Genomic DNA, 16,088 nt, shown 5'->3' on the forward strand with positions numbered 1-16,088 from the left:
GCGCTGTGGGTTAAAGCCTCAGCGCCTAGGACTTGCCGATCGAAAGGTCGGCGGTTCGAATCCCTGCGGCGGGGTGCGCTCCCGCTGCTCGGTCCCAGCGCCTGCCAACCTAGCAGTTCGAAAGCACCTCCGGGTGCAAGTAGATAAATAGGGACCGCTTACCAGCGGGAAGGTAAACGGCATTTCCGTGTGCGGCTCTGGCTCGCCAGAGCAGCGATGTCACGCTGGCCACGTGACCCGGAAGTGTCTCCGGACAGCGCTGGCCCCTGGCCTCTTAAGTGAGATGGGCGCACAACCCCAGAGTCTGTCAAGACTGGCCCTTACGGGCAGGGGTACCTTTACCTTTTTATTAGGGAAATGTTTTAGACTGGTTTGCTGTTTGTAACCCATCAAGTTGTGGCCAATAGATATACATTCACAACCCTGTAGCCATCAAATAATCAACTGATTCATACAACCACATTTCCTTTCTCCACTCTATAGCAGCTTTTTCTCTGTATTTGAAAAGATAACCAAGAAGGAGAAGATAAGGAACTAGGAATAAGATCTGGATGAGTATGGTAAGGATCTAAGCTTTACAAGTAAGGCGGCTAGGAAGATGGCTTTGTGGTCCAGCATAGGAATGATGGGTGCTTCATATTATTAAATTCCTGTTCCACAAAGAAGAAGCCTACTCTGGAATAACATCCAATGCATAATTCTGGTAATAATAATAATAATAATAATAATAATAATAATAATAATAATGGTGATAATAATAATAATAATAATAATAATAATAATAATAATGTGGGTGTACCAGTTTTCCAAATAATAATTCATCCAAGGTAGCTTACGAACTAAGCGCACTTCAGCTGTAACTCCCAAAGACCAATCTAATTTCCAAATTTTGTACAACAAAGTTAATAAATTCAGCAGTATAAGATCCTATCTCTTCTGGTTTGGTTGTAAGAAGATGGGCAGATAGGGCTGTCTGAAGCCAGACTGTATATGCTCAGGCAGAATGCCATCTGCCTTTATGGGCCAGCCTGCACTGTGAAAAAGCTCCGCGATGAACCTACTTCAAAGGCTTATTGAAAGGATAAAATGGACGAGGAAGAACTATATGCTGCCCTGAGCTTCATGGAACAAGATAAGGAGCAGGATGAAAACATCATTGATAAACAAACAAGCAAATTAACAAATAATGTTGTAGGCCCATACTTTTGTGGCTGAAAGATTCCTTCCCTCACCCCCATTTTCTCATTGGTAAGAAACACACTGAGGCCATGTTTAAGCATGCATAAGAACAAATAGCGCTGACTGCAATTGGACTCGCTCATAAGTGGCGAGCTCTGAGCATCCCAGTTGAAGCAATAGCAACGAACTTAGAATTCTAACTTGCATGAGCGATATATGCTTAAAAGAAACTTTACAATCTCCTTTATGAGACTTTCCTTAAATGCATTGGTGTGAGAAATGAAAACTATAAACACCCTGGGATTCTCTTTTCCGTTCACTGCCTATTAATTGGCACTAATGAGGATTGTGCGAACTTCAAGGAGGGACAGAATTGCGGGATGATGGCTCCCTCCACAGCCTCACAGCAGCAGAGCTTAATAAATGCTGTTTTAGATTAAAATGGAGGAGATCACAGAACTACCTAGTGTGGTTGTAGTGGATGGTGGAAGAACAATAGTGTGCTTTACCTTTCCTCCACATTGGGTAAAGCAATACAGTGATGACATTTTTTAAAAAAGCTGTTTTTCACCCCTCTTAAAATGAGCAACAAGCGCATCAGTAAAATCAACCCGTTATAACAAGAAAAATCATCACAGGGCCCAAACTAGGTGTGAAGGAAATGTCCTCCCAACTTGTCCCACTAGTTGAGCTGGGGACACTGAGGCCCAGAGGTTGAATGCGGACCTCCAGGCCTTGTTATCTGGCCCCTCAAATTCTCTGCAGGCCACACTCCTTACCCACAAGCCTCACCTCTCACTTTGCTTTGCACCAAGTGGTTTTTTGCCTGGCTAGAATGTATCTTTGAATTGCAATAATGTCTATGGATGGAGGATGGAGAATGGAGGATGGAGGTGTGAGTAAGGGTAGAAACCAGCCTAATGGACAAAGGGGGGTCGGAAATTGCATTTGTTGCCCCGCCTACTTTTGCCTATGCCCCACCCACCCTTATCATGTGTTCCTTGGGAGGTTGCCCAACAGGGAAAGCAACCCTCGGGCTGGAAAGAAACCCCCACTACTGCTGTGTGTCAAAAGCACAGAGGACTGGTCTAACATCACCCCCAGTTTTATAGGTGGCAAAACACACAACTGCAGGAGCAGCAACTGGTGTCTGCCACTCCCTTCTTCTAAAGCTTCCTCTGCCTGATTCTTCATCATGATAGAACACTGAGCAGAGAGCGTGTCCAGTGTGGTGGAGGATTGGCAACCACTAGTCATAACTGTGAGCCTAAACTCATTGTGAATGACCTATTGATCATTGCACTGTATTAGCCTTGCATGCTTCCTATTACTGGAACGGTTTCCTTCTGCGTTTGCTGCTTTTGGCAAACAGTTCCACTGGTTCTGGATTTACTTTGTAAAACATGGATAGCCAATGTGGGGCCCTCCAGATGTGACTGGACTACAGGTCTCATCAACTCTGACCCACTGTCTGGGACTGATGGGAATTGAGTCCAACAATATTTGAAGGGCACCACCTTGAACACAGCGAGCAGCTCTTCCATTCTCCTTCTACAGCCCACCTGGAATATCAGACATGTGACAGATTGCACTTAAACCATTTGTTCTGAAATTCCTCTGATGGATGTCATCTTTATCTCTCAGAGTGGGGTTGGTCCAGTGATCTGAGCAGCAGTGAATCTGCAGCAGTCCTCACATTCTTTCACTGTAACTCATCCCCTTAATCTGTCCAAAATGAATAAACAAACTCACAAGAATGTTGCAAGCGATTCATCTTCTGTCTTCCAGGTGGTCGGTACAGGACCCTTTGAGTTGGTTCTAAGATGCATAATTGTGGATGATGTAAAAAGCCCTTCCTGAATTAGTCCCTAATGGATAATTATTGATCGGTTTCCAATATCCCGTTTGGGAGCCTCTAACATGATTTTATATCTCCTCGCAGACACAGATAAGTATGTGACCTGGCGTGTAGCACTCTTTGCAACTGCTGCTAGGAAAATTAGAGCAAATTATATAGCCAAGGTAGCCATCAACTGTAAAGGAGATGAATTTATTTGACCCTATCTATCTACATCAGGCTATGCTCTATCTTTGTCACCAAACTCCGAGTATAAATTGCACACTGTATTAATTGACATTGTTTTTTGATATATTAGTGGCCATGTGATGATTTTAGCTTATGAATTTTATTTTTCAATGTCTTGATTTGTATATTGGGGTACTTTAATAGCTCTGTTTAGAGTACGTAATGTTTTCATAATATAAATGTTTTAAGTCTTTTGTATCAATCCAGTATATTTTCTTTTAATTGTCGAATGATTCTGTGTACATTGAAGCAGCCTTTGGCTATGTGCAATAAAACTGACTGACTGACCTCTCAGAAGCCTTCGATACTATCAACAATGGTACCCTTCTGGACTGCCTTGCTGGGTTGGGACTTGGAGCCACTGTTTTACAAGGGAGACGTTCATGTTGAGTTCCAGCACCATTTTTTCCTAGAAAAATAAAGGGATCGTTGAAAGTGTAAGATATCTGGGGATCCGGCTTCCCTAGCTTACTTAGAGTTCTTGTTATGGGATGAAAAGCATATCTTAGAGTTCTTGTAATGGGATGAAAAGCATATCACCTACTATTATCCCATACTTCCCCCACACCCGTTTTCCAATAACAAGTAAGCATTTTTCTAAGATGCTTAGATCTTCACTGAAAGGAGGAGGCAGATAAGAAACAAATGACACTGTATTTCTCTCTCTCCCCCACCCTTTTTTTATATGAAAAGAAGCCATGTGTTTCACTTATCAGAACACCAGACTTTAATAACAGATGCTTCCCTGCCTTCCTGCCCACCAAGGGATGATCTAATGCCTGGAACCATGCTTCAAATTGACGTTTAAAGCAAGAGGGAGTTTACATAAAATGAACTCCAGGGAAGCAAGGTTTGTTTTAACTTGGCAGGGCCTACCACGAAGGAGACAGCCCTTTAACCTCAATTTTCTCCTGAAATGGGTCAGGAGTTGCTCAGATGGGCATGGAACTAACAGGCCCAGATAGAGAAAAGGGTGATTAGTCAATGGTAGCCTGTCTGCATTTGAATGCTCTTTTTCAACCTGATAAATGGCCATCACATGAAAGTTCATCGCAATCCCTCCTCCCACCCTAACATAAAGCCCACAGCCACGAACAACTTGATTTTAGTGTATTGTATTACAATTTATATCCATGTTCTAACATTGAACAGCAAACCCCTATTTGATCGTCACAAAAATCATGTGATTTAGCATAGCTTGAGGATCAGTGGAGACAAATGCTGAAAGTCACCCAGTGAGTTCTGAGTTTCCCTTCCTTCTCCTGAACCCAGAACTCTTGCAGAAAATAAAAAAAAAAGCAGGGGGGGGTCTTTAGAGTTATATATTTTAATATTCACAGTAGTTTATCCCACATTCCTAAATACTCAGAATGTATGTACTGTTTAAATCTGACTTCATACTTTGATATGCAAATTCAAGGGCAATTGTGCGTATATAATTTTTGTTTGTAAGCCTGCATGCAAGGTCATATGCTGTTATTTTGGAATGGTGCGTATTAACTTCATGTATTTTCTAGATATGGTGATGATGATGATGATGATGATGATGATGATGATGATTCGGCCTCCAGGTGGAGGTGCTGCCAATAGGTGGAAACCTGTAACCTTTTAGCTGTTGACTAAATTCTTGACAATTAGCCATGCTGATTGGAACTGATGGCATCCAGAGGGCCACAGATTTTCCATATCTGCTCTGCAGTGTCTGAGAGTTACAACTACACATGGTACCTTTCAGAGGCAAGTCTTTCCACATAAAGGCAATTGCTTGTCACCTCTTCTTCCCTCCTGGCCCAGAAGTGCTGGCAAAGCATCTCTAACTCACTACAAATAATTGGACCGGGCCCTAAGAATGGCAGAAATGGCACTTGATATATGGGAGTGACATCCCTTAAACATACATGGAAAGCTCGAACTTGTCAGTTGCTTTCCATTGTGAACATTGTGCACTGTGTCATATAAAAATGGATATATGTTTCACTGTACAAAATCTCTATAAATAATATTAAAGGTACAGAGACCGATCAATGCTGAGAAATGGAACGGCATTTGTGTTGCTTGGGACTGACTGTTCTGTCCTCTAGCAGAATTATTCCTTTCTAGAAATATTCCTTCAGGTTCAAAACACCTACTGTTTCCCTTCTTCCTTCATCCCCATACCATTTTACTAGGTGCCTGTATTATTAACCTCACTTTTGTGTTCTTGGTTTGATCAGAGTCAAATCAATTGAGAATGCAGGAACTTGTAATGAAAATATAGCTACTTTTTATTTAGGAACCTCAGTAAATGAAGCTCTTCATTTGTAGGTTTCTGTGGGAGATCCTTGAATCCTAGGTGCCTTGCCACCTTTCTCCCTCAAACTGCGGTTTGATATCACAGGTGCATATAAAGCTGCCTATACCATATCAAACATTTTTTTTTTCCAATTCAACACAGTGTTGTCTATTCTGAGAGAGGAGACAGACAGATACATTTACCTTACACTTGATCCTTTTAGTTAGAGATGGCACGGATTGAGCCTGGTACTGCCTGCATGCAAAGCTTTGGCTCTGTTACTGAGTTCTACCATCTACCATTGGAGTGGCACTGTGGTCTAAACCACAGAGCCTAGGGCTTGCCGATCAGAAGGTTGGCGGTTTGAATCCCGGCGATGGGGTGAGCGCCCGTTACTCGGTCCCAGCTCCTGCCAACCTAGCAGTCCGAAAGCATGCCAAAGTGCAAGTAGATAAATAGGTACCCCTCTGGCGGGAAGGTAAACGACGTTTGCAAGAGCTGTTCTGGTTTGCCAGAAGCGGCTTAGTCATGCTGGCTACATGACCCGAAAGCTGTACGGTGGCTCCCTTGGCTAGTAAAATGAGATGAGCGCCGCAACTCCAGAGTTGTCCATGACTGGACCTAACGGTCAGGGGTCCCTTTACCTTTAACCTTTACCATTGAACTATGTTTCTTCCCATGTTGTACACAGTATAAGAATGTAGGAAGCTGCCAATACTAGCTCAGTTTTGTGGACACTGACTCGCAGTGGCTCTCCAAGGCTTCAGCCAGGAATCTCTCACAACTCTACCTGGAGATGCCAAAGATTGATCCTGGGATCTACTGCATGCAAAGCAGATGTTCTTTCACTGAGCTATGGGGTAGGTTCCATATGGTGACAGTTATCCAAGCTGCCCTAATATTTCGTTTTACCAGCCAAAGATACAAGGAATTCCTGCTTTTGCACATGCATTTATTTTCTCATCTGTCTGCTGAACGCCATCCTACACAGAATGTTGTTTAAGAGTGGCTCCATTGGGGCAAAGGAAAGACAATGGAGATGAGATACAGAATCATAGAATTGTTGAGTTGGAAGAACTCCATGAGACATCTAGCCCAACCAACTACAATGCAGGAATCCTGCTCACAGCTATCTCTGGACAACCACTAACCTTCTGGTTGTATTAAATTTTTGAGATCTTGCTATTTTTTTGATATTTACTGTTTACTGTAGCACACACACACTCTTGCCCTTTTGATAACGTCAACTCTCTCTCTCTCCCCCCCCCCTCTCTCTCTGTGTGTGTTTACTCAGAAAACAAATACTCAGGATCTCATATTTGAAAACTGCTCTCTAAACTCTCAACTATTTCTTTGATGCCCCCTGACTTCCAGGATGGATCTGGTATTGTTTGTCTAGCTATATAGTGCTTTCAGCCCATCGACCAAAGCTTTGCTTCAGTTAGAAGAGCAATGATCTATTCCATTACAGAAAAGATCAGAAAAGTTACAAATAACAGCACTTTTCTGCGTGGCTTTGTTTGCCCCCTGCATTTCAGAGAAATGTCACAATTTTGCTGCAAAAGAGATTGCCTTCACACATGAAATGTCACTTTTGCCTTGGGAAAAAAGAAAGAAAACTGAAAGAAACAGTACAAGACAACCTGTCTTTGAGTTCTGCAGACACCAATATTTTTTAAAAAGATAAAAAAAGTGTGTGGTAAGACTCTTATGTAATTTGTTAGCCTTTTCTGCAAGTGAAGGGAAGAGAATCTTTGGAAGTACTATTTTTAAAACCGTGCCATTATTGTATTTGGTACATGTAAGAATGTTGCTGGGATGCCATGCCAGATCTAACTGCTACAAAACTGCTATAGAAGCTTGAAATGTCCTTATTGGCAGCTGGCTTTCAAAGATTGCCTGTGGACGGAGATTCCCAGTGCCCATCACCACTTAGGAATGCAGGAAGCTCTTCTACAGGAAGTCAGACCATTGGTCCATCTTGTCCAGTGTTGTCTACACTGAATGGTGGAAGCTCTTCAGGGTTTCAGGCAGGAGACATTGCCAGTTCACTAGGGTCTGAACCAGGAACCTTCAGCATACAAAACAGGCATAGGCAATGACTGATTGACATGTGACCGCACATACGCACATCACACCGAACCTAGAAGTGACTTTATAAATGGCAAAAGCAGTGCCTGGCTGTCCCACGAGCCTTTGCAAGTACAATCTTAGGAGCCCTTGCACCAACTGTTGAGGCCTGTGGAGAGTTTGAGTTTGAGCAAGGAAGTTTGGAGGGAGCAATTGTGGTGGAGTTTGGTGCAGTCCAGTAAGTGCTGCTGGTTTTTAAAAGGGTTGTTCAAGGCTTTCCAGTAGTGTAGAGGGTGTTTACAGGCTTTTCCAATGGTGTGTGTGTGTGTGTTTGTGTGTGTGTGTGTTTAATTTATATACCACCAGGGACATGAGTGGCACTATGGTCTTAACCACTGAGCCTCTTGGACTTGCCAATCAGAAGGTCAGTGGTTCGAATCCCCATGACGGAATGAGCTCCTGTTGCTCTGTCCCAGCTCCTGTCAACCTAGCAGTTCAAAAGCACACCAGTGCAAGTAGATAAATACGTACCGCTGCAGTGGGAAGGTAAACGGCATTTCCATGCGCTCTGGTTTCCATCACAGTGTTCTGTTGTGCCAGAAACAGTTTGGTCCTGCTGGCCACATGACCCAGAAAGCTGTGTGTGGACAAACACCGGCTCCCTCGACCTGAAAGCGAGATGGGAGCTGCAACCCCATAGTCGCCTTTGACTGGACTTAACTGTCCAGAGGTCCTTTACCTTTTTTTTTTTTTTTTACCTTTTTATATGCCACCCTATACGCGGAGGTCTCAGGACAGTTCACAGAACAAAATCAAAATATAAAACCACAATATATATAATCAAAATAAAAACAACCCAATAACACCCCCCCCAAAAAACCCCTACATTTTAAAAGGGCATAGGATGTCAATCAAATCAACCAAAGACCTGCTTAAAAAAGGAACGTTTTTGCCTTTTGGAGTTTCAAATATATGCAGTTATGAGTTACAAATCATATATGAGTTACAAATTATATGTGGTGCCTTGGCATGTAACCCCCCACATAAATGGGGAGTTGCTTGTACTCTACTGTGGTACAGCTCTTCCTCGGATTCTCTTATTATCTCTGTTCTTTCCACTGCCATGCCAATAACCTCTTGGAGTGTTGTTGTTTTCTACAGTCAAGCAGTATATAAATTTTATGACAAATAAATTGGAAAGCTATAAGGAACAGCATCTGGCAGTGATTGACTGATATTTACCAAGCCATAGATATATTTGGAAATCACAGTAATGCCGTGTAACGGTAGAGAAGTGTGAGCTTCTCCCATTCACCATGCGGGACAGCGTTCAGTGTGGAGATGTAGCTCTCCACATCAGCACAGAATCACACAAAGTCCTGGCTTGCCTGATGTTTTTTCGAGGAAAGGGAACCACACAAATGTGGTCTCTGTGCGGTCATCCCAGTGCGTCTCCTGTCAGAAGCTGTCTGTATAGTAGAACAAGCAGGGGTGCCAACCTGAATAAAATATTGTGGGGGCCCAGATAAGCCCCACCCTGCAAAATTGACCACACGATGCAGTGCACACACGCCATTTGAATGGGAATGACCATCAACTTTGTGGGGGCCCTCCGCTTTCAAATGCTTTATTGTAAGGGCCGAAGGCCCCACGGCCCCTAGGAGTTGGCTCCTGTGAGAACAATGGCGCTGCTGCAGCACTTCCTCACATTGTGTGAACTGGAGTTTGACCTCTAAACTTGGACTTAGACTTGGACTTTTGGATCCCTTATCTCAGGATCTCAGGAATGGGGAAGTTATGCTTCCCCCACATGTTGTTGCAATCCAGATCCCATCAGCTCAAGCCAGCATAGCCAATGGTCAGGGATGATGGCAGCTGTAAGTCAAGAACAGGCATAGGCAAACTTGGCCCTCCAGATGTTTTGGGCCTACAACTTGTCGGCATGCAGAGGGCCGCAAGGCCAGCTGGCTAGCCCCAGCTGGGCCGTCTCCTTCCAGCCATTCTGCTGCGAAGACCCATCAGCCTCTGGTCCAACGTAAATCAGCGACCTGGGCTTCAAAGCCAGGGCACACTATCAGCAGATCGAACTCCGCACACAGAATAGGCTTGTGAAAGCATACTACAACTACATATTTATTAATCATAAATCAGGACAAAGAAACATGTTGTCTCTCTCTCTCCTCATCTTCTCAGAGAGACAGGGAAAAGCAAAAGCAATACACACAATGGAAGTTCCCAGCAAGCAGTGCTGGAATGTAAACAGACATGTGACACATAACAGTTCCACACATCTGCTCCTTAAGGTGGAATTCTCAACACAGTTCCCATGATCCGTAGCTAAAAGGACCAGTGGTCAGGGCTGATGGGAACTGTAGTCCCAAAACATTTGGAGGGCCGAGTTTGCCCATGCCTGGTCAAGAACCTCTGGAGGGTGATAGATTCCCCATCTCTGCTGCATCTGAATCAGTTTGGTTCCTGTATGGTCTGTTCACTATCATCCCTAACCCAAAACTGGTACTTTTACAGTGCATTCTGATATGTGTCCACTCAGGCAAGCTTCAGTAAGTTTAATGAGACTTGTTCCCAAATGAGAGTGCATAGGATTGCACCCACTGAAGCACTACCCCTAGTACAGGTTTCAGTACAAATTCAGCTGGGTTCAATTGATTACAGCAATGATGATTTCACTCTTATTTTCTTGGGAGGCAGTAAAAGGTGGGAATCACATAGCTGCTGTGAATCCTCTAACCACCCATCAACTGCAGAGCAAAGTACATATAAATGAAAATCCCTGCCTCTGGATATATTCCTTAGAAGGTTATTGAAAGCTCGCTGCTGTCGGTGGACAAAATAACAATATTTTGTATACCAATTGGAATGCTTTCTAATAGCAGAACGATTTAGATATTCTACATATAAATGTATAAACAAATAATTGCAGCTTTTATGGTTTAATTATTGTATAACGCTATTGTGCTTGCTGCTGTGAGGCTGGGAAGGGTGAGGGTACAGGTTGGTCAAATAAATTAAGGCCTGTTAGGAGGTTGACTAACACTGGGAACCTGGGAGACAGTATTCCCTATATAATTTTTTTAATGGCTCTATTTTCGTTCACTTTGCAAGGAGACTGCTTAGGACCCTTTAAAAATGGTAGCCTTGAGAGTTCTGTTGGTCACCTCAGAGGAGGTGAGTTACTAGTCATAAGCTTATGTTATTGGTGTGTATTAGTTTTGTTATCATTAGGGTTATTTAGCTAATTAACTCACACCAAATAAATGCATATTGCTACTGGGCTATTCCCACAATTTTAAAAGTTACGCATTGCTGCTGAGCCATCCCCCGTTGAATTGTTAATTTTTTTTCTATTTTCTTTCTCCCTCTCTCTGCATATATCTCTTTGCTCTGCCTGGCATAGCAGTTTGACAAACAGTGACATTAATCCAAAGTCTGCAAATCGTGATGGTTTTGAAGCATTGTTGTTGTTTAGTCATTTAGTCGTGTCCGACTCTTCGTGACCCCATGGACCAGAGAACGCCAGGCACTCCTGTCCTCCACTGCCCCCCGCAGCTTGGTCAGACTCATGCTGGTAACCTCGAAAACACTATCCAACCATCTCGTCCTCTGTCGCCCCCTTCTCCTTGTGCCCTCCATCTTTCCCAACATCAGGGTCTTCTCCAGGGAGTCTTCTCTTCTCATGAGGTGGCCAAAGTACTGGAGCCTCAGCTTCACAATCTGTCCTTCCAGTGAGCACTCAGGGCTGATTTCCTTCAGAATGGAGAGGTTTGATCTTCTTGCAGTCCATGGGACTCTCAAGAGTCTCCTCCAGCACCATAATTCAAAAGCATCAATTCTTCGGCGATCAGCCTTCTTTATGGTCCAGCTCTCACTTCCATACATCACTACTGGGAAAACCATAGCTTTAACTATACGGACCTTTGTTGGCAAGGTGATGTCTCTACTTCTCAAGATGCTGTCTAGGCCTGTCATTGCCCTTCTCCCAAGAAGCAGGCGTCTTTTAATTTCGTGGCTGCTGTCACCATCTGCAGTGATCATGGAGCCCAAGAAAGTAAAATCTCTCACTGCCTCCATTTCTTCCCCTTCTATTTGCCAGGAGGTGATGGGACCAGTAGCCATGATCTTTGTTTTTTTGATGTTGAGCTTCAGACCATATTTTGCACTCTCCTCTTTCACCCTCAATAAAAGGTTCTTTAATTCCTCCTCACTTTCTGCCATCAAGGTTGTGTCATCTGCATATCTGAGGTTGTTGATATTTCTTCCGGCAATCTTAATTCCGGCTAGGGATTCATCCAGCCCAGCCTTTCGCATGATGAATTCTGCATATAAGTTAAATAAGCAGGGAGACAAAATGCAGCCTTGTCGTACTCCTTTCCCAATTTTGAACCAGTCAGTTGTTCCATATCCAGTTCTAACTGTAGCTTCTTGTCCCACATAGAGATTTCTCAGGAGACAGATGAGGTGATCAGGCACTCCCATTTCTTTAGGAACTTGCCATAGTTTGCCATGGTCGACACAGTCAAAGGCTTTTGCATAGTCAATGAAGCAGAAGTAAATGTCTTTCTGGAACTCTCTAGCTTTCTCCATAATCCAGCGCATGTTTGCAATTTGGTCTCTGGTTCCTCTGCCTCTTCTAAATCCAGCTTGCACTTCTGGGAGTTCTCGGTCCACATACTGCTTGAGCCTTCCTTGTAGAATTTTAAGCATAACCTTGCTAGCGTGAGAAATTAGTGCAATTGTGTGATAGTTGGAGCATTCTTTGGCACTGCCCTTCTTTGGGATTGGGATGTAGACTGATCTTTTCCAATCTTCTGGCCACTGCTGAGTTTTCCAAACTTGCTGGCATATTGAGTGTAGCACCTTAACAGCATTCCAGCTGAACTATTTAAAATTTTAAGAGCTGAACTATTTTGAAGCATAAATAATATTATCTTCTGTCAACATGTCCTTCAGAACCGCTTCTTAACATAAATTCCCTTACCAGAAATTGTCTAGACTCCTAGGGGTTAAACACAGAGCATATTACTTTAGCTCCTACTTTACATAACTTTTTCAAAACCTTAGTTTTGACTTCCCAAATCAACTTTTACTGATGCTACATGAAGAAACAATGTTTAGATGTTTGCCCCAGAAAGGTGACTCGAAAATTAGTTTTCTTTTAAGAAAATGATTGAGTAACTTGTGTGAAATATTCATTTCATAGCTCTTGGATACAGAATACTCACGTCAAAATGCAGGCATCTTGCAATAACTGAATGGCAGTGCACATGTTTTGATCATGAGTGTTTGGGGGGGGGGGGGTATGAGACTCTCCTGAGAAACCTCTGAAGCATTTTTTGGTCTTTTGGGGGCTACCTTTTACATTCTTTCATGTTTCTCCTGAGGAAAAATCCCAAATTCATTTTGAATTTTGCTTTGGGCAAAAATCCAACGACTACCTAGCAATGCATAGGAAATGCACACACCCCTGAGAAATGCCAGCCTTTCTGAACTGCTTTAATACAGGTGTAGGGGTCTTTTGCAGCCCAAGACCCATATTCCCTCATGGGGAATCTTCCCAGGGCTACATGGGTAGGGCCAAAGACAGAAGTGGATGCAACAACAGGTGTGCCTCTTTGTTCTGTAGGTTGTACAGTGGTACCTCGGGTTGATAATGTGCCTATGTAACCTGAAGCGTATGTAACCTGAGGTACCACTGTAATACTATCGCCTTTTCTGTCTGGAATACAATGGTACTTTGGGTTACAGACACTTCAGGTTACAGATGTTTCAGGTTACAGACTATGCTAACCCAGAAACAGTACCTCAGGTTAAGAACTTTGCTTCAGGATGAGAACAGAAATCGTGCTGTGGCGGCGTGGCAGCAGAGGGAGGCCACATTAGCTAAAGTGGTGCTTCAGGTTAAGAACAGTTTCAGGTTAAGAACGGACATCCGGATCGAATTAAGTACTTAACCCAAGGTACCACTGTAATAAGTAGCAACAGAAGTAGCAGCAGCAGAACAGTAACTGCAGCAGTACAAGCATTGCTTATCTTCTTTAAAAAATTGTTTTTATTAAAGATTTTATTGGGTTACAGAAGTACATACATCATCTCTATTTTCAGATCATAAAGTCCTTTCTACAGATCCATTATATTCGATGTGAGACATTAATGTTCTATACAGTATAGCATTGATTTTCTTGAGGTCAGGCCTTACCCCGTGACAGTGGGTGCCTGGAGCATTCCGATGTCATTCTGGCATGTGCACATTCGTGCATCATGTCAGCAAACACTCCAGCATGCTGACGTCATGTGTGCATGTTATAGGGCAGGGACATCCAACTCCCAAGATACTGCAATTTACTTCTGGGGGGAGTGATCTACCCATTTGGTGGGGGGGGAGTTCAGAGTTGTTGATCTTTTTTTAGGGGGCAGGCCTAAGTTGTTGAGCCTTTTGTGGGGGGGCAGGTCAAATTGGTTGAGCTTCTGGACCATAAAGAAGGCTGATCGCCGGAGAATTGATGCTTTTGAATTATGGTGCTGGAGGAGACTCTTGAGAGTCCCTTGGACTGCAAGAAGATCAAACCGATCCATTCTGAAGGAAATCAGCCCTAAGTGCTCACTGGAAGGACAGATCCTAAAGCTGAGGCTCCAATACTTTGGCCACCTCATGAGAAGAGAAGACTCCCTGGAAAAGACCCTGATGTTGGGAAAGATGGAGGGCACAAGGAGAAGGGGACGACAGAGGACAAGATGGTTAGACAGTGTTCTCAAAGCTACGAGCATGAGTCTGACCAAACTGCAGGAGGCAGTGGGAGACAGGAGTGCCTGGCGTGCTCTGGTCCATGGGGTCAGGAAGAGTCAGACATGACTCAACAACTAAACAACGACAAAAAGTTCTTGACCTTTTTATAGGGGGGGAGGGCTTCACAAAGTTGATGACCTTTTTTTAAACAGTAAGTGTGCAGAATTAAAATAAATCACTCACCAACAACACAGCCACTAACAGACTAAAGCAGCGCTACAGCAGACAACAAAGGGTCGCACACTCAACGTGGCACTGGAAAAGACCGAGAGGGGCGAAGACATGATTCTAAGCAATGCGAGTGATAACGATCCAGCAATAGACCATGATCGTCCGGGGATCAACCTGCCGATTGTGGTCAAACAGTTGGACAACCCTGTTGTAGGACATGTGCATGTCACAGAATAGAATCTGGGGGTCCTGGCCCCTTTGTTTAAAATTTGTGGATGCTCAGGCACCTAGGGGCCTGTGGAACGCCCTCCCAAGAGATGTCAAAGAGAACAATAACTACCAGACTTTTAGAAGACATCGGAAGGCAGCCCTGTTTAGGGAAGCTTTTATTGTTTGTTGCATTACTGTATTTTAATATTTTGTTGGAAGCCGCCCAGAGTAGCTGGGGAAGCCCAGCCAGATGGGTGCGGTATAAATAAATTGTTGTTGTTGTTGGAGCCTGTTCTTTTTTTTTTTTTTTTTTTTGTTGGAGCCTGTTCTTAAGGCTTCTCAGAGATAGGAGGAGTCCCAAATTCAACCCCAGATTTTGCTTGTGCAAAATATTGGGGGCAAGACAGATACATGGACTGGGAAACTCACTTTCCTATTTACATATGAATTAAAACATTTTTTCCTAACACAAATTTCATTAAGAAATTTAAATTCGTGGAACATGATCATATGAATCTCCTCAAATATGCCTGCAGAAATTTCTGGAACAATGGGATATCAGCTCTGCCCAAGGCATGATGGATAACAGCAGCAACTGGGAAGAGATAGGCGCAGCATTTCATAAGGATAGGAAGAAACGCCATGGACAGAATAACTGCCACACACAGGAAGAACAAGGATATAGTCTGAATGCCTCATTTGTAGTATTATAAATCGTTTACTGTGTCAACAGAAATAGAAGTTATTAATATTGCAGTTGTTGTATAAGGGATTATTATTATGACCGGAATGTAATTGAAATTAATAAGATTATGGAATGCAGAAATGAAGAAAATAATCAAACCATCAATTCTAGCACATGGGGGGCACTTTATCTAAATTATATAATTCGGTATTTGAACAAATGGTATTAGTAATGGTATTATAAACTGATATTGTTATAATGAAACTATTATTGGATTGTAATTGAAAACTAATAAAAAATATATTTTAAAAAATATGCCTGTGGGGAATTCCTTCTTTGCAGATGGTCCCCACTCATAAAATTGAAGGGGACAGGATATGGTTCAGTAGTAGAGCACTTAGGACATGCTTACCATCCAGGGAATATCCCACTATGTGCAATCCTAGAGATCTTCAGTACAGACAGTCCTGAGCTAGGTAGACAAAAGGTCTGACTTTACATTAGGCAGCTTCCTGTGTTCCTAAGCTCTCCGTACAAGGGAAAGCTGAGAAGGAGAATTTATTTCAACAACAACCCTAAGCACACCTTGCATACAACCCACGTCACTGGATCT

At 43.1% G+C, this 16,088-nt stretch overlaps 2 long non-coding RNA genes across 2 annotated transcripts in view; both read left to right on the plus strand.

Moving 5' to 3' along the window:
• LOC307220945 overlaps positions 1–668 on the plus strand; it is a 367,696-nt gene extending 367,028 nt beyond the window's left edge. Inside the window, exon 2 of the long non-coding RNA XR_013841185.1 lies at positions 484–668. This is a non-coding gene — a long non-coding RNA (uncharacterized lncRNA). The remainder of the gene's footprint in view (positions 1–483) is intronic.
• Positions 669–3,092: 2,424 nt separating this feature from the next.
• LOC307221021 lies at positions 3,093–5,300 on the plus strand. The gene is made up of 2 exons (XR_013841288.1): positions 3,093–3,131; positions 3,959–5,300. It is a non-coding gene; the product is annotated as an uncharacterized lncRNA (long non-coding RNA).
• Positions 5,301–16,088: the final 10,788 nt, after the last annotated feature.

This window comes from Podarcis cretensis, assembly GCF_951804945.1.
Source record: "Podarcis cretensis genome assembly, chromosome: 7".
NCBI lineage: Eukaryota > Metazoa > Chordata > Lepidosauria > Squamata > Lacertidae > Podarcis > Podarcis cretensis.